Source organism: Nicotiana sylvestris, chromosome 9, assembly GCF_000393655.2.
Source record: "Nicotiana sylvestris chromosome 9, ASM39365v2, whole genome shotgun sequence".
Taxonomy (NCBI): domain Eukaryota; kingdom Viridiplantae; phylum Streptophyta; class Magnoliopsida; order Solanales; family Solanaceae; genus Nicotiana; species Nicotiana sylvestris.
In genome coordinates this window covers 3,636,967-3,644,854 of record NC_091065.1, presented here as the reverse complement: position 1 = coordinate 3,644,854, position 7,888 = coordinate 3,636,967, and positions in this window count along the sequence as shown.

Below are 7,888 nucleotides of genomic sequence, written 5' to 3'. Positions count from 1 at the left end.
CTTGAACTTGAACTGAGGTTGATGATTTAGATACACAAACAGTGAACTAAACAAGGAACAGTTGCTCAGCTTTGGATGATTTTCCTTATTTTCTAACTTGTTTGGGTGCAAATCTTATTTATATTGTTGCTCTTTATTTGGCATCGTTACGAAGAGCTTATACTCTTCTATTTAAAATAAGGTAAAATACATAATTACCCCAATCTTGGCATTAAAATTCGATGTCACCTAAATTAATATAAAAATAGCGCGGGTTGATCACTTTCGGATCGATAATTAAAAAAATAGATGTGAATTCAAAATACAATTAAAAATAATCACTTTTAAATGAAAAAATAAAATCCGGATAAAAATTCTCTTAGCTAATATATAAAAAAATTCAGCATAATATACTGAAGTTGAAGCTTCTATAATTTACTGATATTCAAGCTTCTATATATTAAATTTTAGCACAATTTCATGGAGTTCAAGTCTCCACGTTAAACTCCATCATATTGAGTTGAAGTTCAAACTTCTCCAATTTAAATTCCACCACAATAAGCATCCATCTCTGTGTGAGGAGTGATGATTTAGATACACAAATACATAATGCTTATCTATATCTATATCTATACTATATTAAAAGCACGAAGGCCCTTAACAAAATATCGTTCGCCTTTTTTACCCTTTAAAAAAAGATTTTACATTGGATAAATTTATAATTTTAAGTTGCTTTTCTAAATTTTAGGACTTTAAAATCAACTAAAATTTGTTTTATTAAATCTTTCCTTATTAAACTAGATAGCAAATTCTAATATTTAGCACTTTAAATTATTAACCTTTTTACCTTATATGAATGTCCTTATTTGACGTCTATTAATATTAACGCTTTAAGACCTTATATGAATGTCCTTATTTGACGCTATTAATATTAAAGCTTTAAAACTATATTAAACTATAAGATTTTCTTATTATTCAAAACTTTAGAAATTATTCATAATATTTTCTAGAAGTAAAAAGGCACAATAATTCTATAAGCACAAAAACCAATCAAAATTGACATACTAATGAACAATGATTTTGGAAGCACTAAAACGAATCAAAATTGACATACTAATGGTTTTTAACTATTTGAAATCAAAAATTCTATTCAACAAAGTTCTAATTATAGTTAAATTTTAAAATTGGGATGAACTAATATTAAGAATTTGATAATAAAAGTTAATTTATTTTCTTTAATGTCGAAAATAAATAATTAAGATTTTGAATTAACTAATGCAAAAGAGCTCAAGTTAATATTTTTTAAAATTCATTATATAAGTAAGTTTATTTGTCACGTTGACAACTCTATAAGGTATATAAATTAATTTTTGTAGGAAGAGCATTAATGGTGAAAGAAATTAAAAGTCAATTTATGATATAAAATTAAGAGTCAAATTGATAATAATATGAATTTGAAGCAATAAAGATGAAATAGTAGATGACCAAATATATTATAAATAGTAGGAAACCTACGCCTTAGAGTTCCTACTTCTAGGAATCTTTATTCTTTATTATAAAAAATTAATGAATAATAGCAATATTACTAACTCCACCATAATATCCCCACAAAACTAATATGCAAGGGGCGCATCCACAATTATTCAGTGTGCGGATCAATCGAGCAGGTTTGTCTTAATTGCACTTATGTGTATAGTTCTAAATTTTCTTACTCATATAACAAATTATGAAGACTGATGTTTGCCGTAAGTTTCTTATCTTTTATTACTCATATAACGAATGAAGACTGATGTTTGCTATAAGTTTCTTACCTGTTTCACTATCTTATTGGTATTAAACACTTGTCTCGACGTGCCCATCTACTTCTATCATTGAGGAGTCCAGGGGTGGATTTACATGGTGGCAAGCGGTGTCACAGGACACCGCTTCGTCGAAATTTTTTACTATTTATATATATATATAAATAATAAGTAAAACAGAAATACAGGATAAAACTATTAAAAGTGACACCACTTGCAACAAAACATCTTAGTAGTGTAGTGGTTGTTAGCTTGAAGAATTATGTGAGAGGTCTTGGGTTTGACTTGGCTCCACAAAATATTTTTTGACTGTTACGGTCCTTTTACCAGAAATAGTGACACCACTTATGAAATATGGTGGAAAATTGAAGCATAAAATTTAGGAAGAGAGGATGCAAATTGGACGATGAAATAGTCATTAAATGATAATTAATACTTATACGATTAAATAAGGAAGCATATATAAAAATATAGCAATATATGTAATATAGGAGTCCTAAAATAAAGACACTCATTTTTATCATAATAATAAGATTAACGAACATAATCCAAAGAAATCAAATTAACAATAAAATTTTGACTATTTAACACAACTAAATATGAAATAGAGTATCCACTTTTTAAAATTACTAGTCTTTGGTCACGCGCGTTACGCGTGTACCTATAATTACGTGTATAAATTTTTTAAAACTAAATAAATATTATTAATTTTTTTTGAGCTATAAAATGAAAATTAAAAGGAAAAATTAAAGTTATAGAACCAATAAAGTTGATCCATGATCCATTATGTGTGATACATTTTTTATCCTTAGTACATGGATCATCTTGTTTGCGAATTTCTTTCATCTTACTCGTACTATATTAATCTCCATTAGGGCTGCTCGGTGGGCCGGGCCTGAACCGGACCGGACCGGGCCCGCGGTCCTAACGGACCTGGTGGGCTGGTCCTGGGTGGGCCGGTCTTGGTGGGCCTCCTGAGCCCGTCACGGACTGGTCTTCAAGGTTGAGCCCACGAGCCCGGGTCCTGCATTTACTAATATTTTCCATGTTAGATGTATTTGTCATATTTATCATTTAATTGTCGGTGATGGTATGCGAATATTAAACATAGAAATTGAAAAGGTTAGAATGGCTCTTAATTGACTTTTTTATTCAAACCGTAGAAGTAGACTTAGAGAGTATTTTAAAAAATGTGATGAATATGGCCTTAGAGAAAGAAAGGTTCCTAAACCTTGCCCGACTAGATGGAATTGTATGTACGAAAGTTTAGTAGTAGCATATGAATATAGAAACCCAATTAATGCAACGTTTAATTCTCGGGTAGGTGGTGAGGATGATGATGAAATGCTTACCACTCAAGATTGGACTAATGTTAAAATTCTTTTAGATTTTTTAGAACATTTTCAAATTGCTACAAATGCATTTTCTGGGCAATATTATCCTACTATTTCAAACTGTTTAGTTTATATTGCAGCACTATCTGATTTGTTTGTTGAATTTAGTGAGGGTGGGGATATTTATGAACTTGCTATAAATGAAATGAAACAAAAGTTTAAAAAATATTTTTTTCCTATCCCTCCTATTTATGGTCTTGCTGCAATGCTAAATCCTACAATGAAATTGGGAGGTCCTCATTTTTGGTATTCAAATATTTATAAGGCTTTAGATCTTTCAAATGAGGAAATTGCGACACTTGCAGATGCAAAAGCTTCAATTAAGATTAACGCTCAAACAGTTTATAATGCTTATCAACTTGCCTTAGAGCATGCTAGGCCAACTATTCCAACCCCTACTTCGTCTAGCTCACAATCCTCTAAAAGAGTTGCGGGCTTAAAAGCTCTTAAATCTTGGACGGAGTTCAGGGGGTCTCAAGGTGAAAATTATGATGAAACTTCACATCTAAATGAGCTTCAAGTTTATTTGTCTCAGGGACTTGAAAAGGAGAATCCAGACGGCTCTTTTGATCTTTTGGAATGGTGGAAGGCAAGGGAAAAACATTTTCCTGTTCTTGCAAGGATGGCTCGGGATATTTTATCAATTCAAGCTTCAACTGTTGCATCAGAGAGCGCTTTCAGTCAAGCAAGACTGCAAATAGGTGATCATAGAGCGTCTATGAGGGATAGCTTGGAAAAATCAGTATTGTTTAGAGATTGGATCCGCTCGGAAAGAAGAAACTTTGGAATTGCAGAAGCACAACCGGCGATAGATGAAGCTTATGAAGAAATGATAGCGGAACTTGCGGAGGATTCGGCTTCGCCCGGAAGTGGTGATGAACAAGCTTCTTTTCCACCACCACCAACGCAACCTCCTCCGAACCTTGAAGGATTTATGAGATTTGTTAGAGATAATACATAGAATAATATGTAACTTGTATTTTGGCACATCTTCCTTAGTTTTTTTTCCTTCTAATGGTGGTATTAGTACCTTGTTGTGCTCATTCCATTGGGGGAAGGATGACTAAGAAAGATATGCCATTTTTTGGTAATAAAATTTATTGCTTCTACCCATGAGCTTCTTTTCGCAATATTTCTTTGTCTATACTTAGAATTATTTATAAGCTACAATATATACATAATATACAATATATATACTACAAGAAAATATATAAGAGAATATATATACATAAGATACAATATATATACTACAAGACAATATATTATGCTACAATATATACATAATATACAATATATATACTACAAGAAAATATATAAGAGAATATATATACATAAGATACAATATAATATACTACAAGAAAATATATTATGCGAAAATATATACATAATATACAATATATATACTACAAGACAATATATTATGCGAATATATATACATAATATACAATATATATACTACAAGAAAATATATTATGCGAATATATATACATAAGATACAATATATATACTACAAGAAAATATATTATGCTACAATATATACATAATATACAATATATATACTACAAGAAAATATATTATGCGAATATATATACATAAGATACAATATATATACTACAAGAAAATATATAAGAGAATATATATACATAAGATACAATATAATATACTACAAGAAAATATATTATGCTACAATATATACATAATATACAATATATATACTACAAGAAAATATATTATGCATGACAATTTAGTGTTTTACTATTGTTTTGTTATTTTCTTTTTCGTCAAGCACTTTAATAATTAGATATACATATATACTACATATATATTTTTAATATAGCCATGATACTACAAGAAATTGTCTTTAAAAAAAAAATAAAAAATGCCCGCTAGGCCCGCGAAGCCCACGAGCCCGGCACGTTAAGCACAGGACCATGTGGGCTTAGGCCCGTCACGGGCCGGTTCCACCCATCGAGCCCACGAAGATCGGGACCGCCAGGCCCGGGACCGCGAGGCCCGGCCCGTTAGGCCCACTAAGGCCCGAGCCCGGGACAAAATACAGCATTAATCTCCATATATATGTTGGCTCGGAAATGTTGACAAAATTGAAGATATTTGTTCTTATACATAGTCAGCAAATAAAAAGATAAAAAATACACATGCACATAGAAATACAATGTGTCATTTAAAATAAATTTTTTTGCCAGTATCAAGCGAAGAAACAAAACGTTTGCAAATTATGAATTAAATAGGAAAATTTTTAGGGTGAGAAAACCATATAGTATCTAACATATATTGGATTTATATATTCAATTAGATGTAATAAATTTACTTTCACATTAAAAATGATGACTAAATTTAAAAGTTGCTTGTTTATGGTATGTGTTTAACCTAAACTTATAAATTAATGTCACGATCCAACCATAGATAAATTTAACATGAGAATCAAGAAGACGAATTACCTTTCTTTTCATTGAACAAAACTTGCAAGCCAAGCTTGTTGATGACGGAAAAAGTTAGTTGACAATGAGCCTCTTGCCTACTGTTTGGCAATTGGTAATTGCTCCAAATTTCAGATTGTTTCGACTTAGACTTGTAATTGATCAAAGTTCTTTTACATATATTTGTTAAATATTTACTTTTTGGTACAAAAATATTATAGGAACAATATGTTATTAAAGGGTAAATATGTACTTCAACTTTTAATGGGTATTTTAGTAATTCAAGTTTAACATTTGATGTTCTCGCTTATAATATAGTATGATGATTTTTCATTTCAAATTTGATCTTTATCCACAAATTTATTTTTCATTAGTCCATAAAAGATGTGTTAATTACTATGATATCATATAAAATTCTTCGTTTTCTATTGCTTGATTTTTGTTAAAAGAATGATCAAAGTAATAAGGCTCAAATTAGATATAAGTTCATGCATTTTTATTTCTCATAATTTTTATTTGAGTTGAATAAAATATGTCATTAGCCTTTCCATGAACTTTTTCTTTCTACATTCGGGAGAAATAAACACAAATCAAAAAAAAAAAAAAATTGCCTAAATTTCAATGTTAAAAGAAATTAGAATTTAGTGAGATTTAGACATAAGCCAACATGTATGATATTAAAATACAATAAATTTTACTCTTACAAGGTAACTATGATTTTCTTGTTGAGATAGTTCTTCTAAAATTAGAATATTTAAATTAAATTCATTAGTTCTAAATGTATTATTTTATAGATTTATATTCGTGTGATTTTCTACGATATTATGCTCATTGCGCGCGTACCCAAAAAAGCACGAAGGCCTTAGCGAAATGTGTTCGCCTTTTTTACCCTTTAAAATCAATTTTACATTGGACAAAGTTGTAATTTAATTACTTTCCTAATATTTAGGATCTTAAAATCAATTAAAATTTTACTTATTAAATTTTTTCTTATTTGAACTATGTAAAGATTCTTAATATTTAGGATTTTAAAATTCATTAAGTTTTTACCTTATATAAATCCATTTTCTTCATTAAATTATGTAACAAAACTAAAATTCCTTACATTTGAAAAAAAATAAATCGTTTTGGCTACTTAAGAGACATAATGCTATGGTTGAATCCTACATGTATGTATCTAATATGAATCCACAGGCCTTCAGGATTCTGAACGTAGACTATTTTTTAATATTATTTTTTTATTATTTGATAAACTTTTATGAACGTCATAAGTGCTTTTGGAGTTTAATACGTGCAACAAATATTATATTTAGTTTAATGTCAATTGCTATTTCAATAATATATTTTTATATACATTGTATACTTATTGACGCGATGCACACGTGTGATGCACGTACACTAAAGCTAGTTTGTGTTAGGATATACTATAAACCATGTGTATTGTTATAGTATTCTTTATGGAACGATTGTTTATTTATTTATTCAATTCAATAAAGTTTTATTTTAAATAGATCATGTATTTGTTTGTGTGTCCATTGCTTATATAGTAGATCATTAGTGTATAGAGTTTAGCTTATACACGGAAGATTAAATCATCGGTTCTTATAAGTCATAAAGTTTATGTTCACAATCTAATGATGGAATTAGACAAGCCATCGGAATAGTTGTAGCACAAGATTAAATATAAATTATCTTGATTATGGGAATGGTCTAATTCCAACTTCTTGTGCTAGTACATTTTGTATGTATTGAATGGATCAAGTAGAGATACGTATTTTATATTGACTTAATAAAATAATTTCTCTAGTCCATTCAATGTACTTATACTCTTAATCTTGATATAATTATTATTAGTTGTGTATATCATTTATTGTTTTGATTTATTAAAAGACGAGATTCTTTCGTGGATCAATAAGCCTAGTAAGTTGGACAATAATGATATACATTGGCGAAGTAATAATTAGTTGATAGAATCCATGTCTCGATTTTTTGAGATTGATGATACTCCTTTATGAAAGCTTATAAATATTCATGTGTAAACCCAGCCGGTGGATTTTATATCCGACACATGAAATAAGTTAAGTGAAAGTCTAAAAAAAGTAATCAATAAATTAAGTTGTCAGTAATTTAATTTGATTGGTTAGTATCTGAATCTTAGCATGAGGAGTTAAATAAGGTTTTATGGAAGAATTTCGAAATTGAACTAAGGAGTGCAAATACGAATTTTTAGTGGAATAATTCGTAATTTATTATGGTAGAAATTAATTTCAAATTTCGA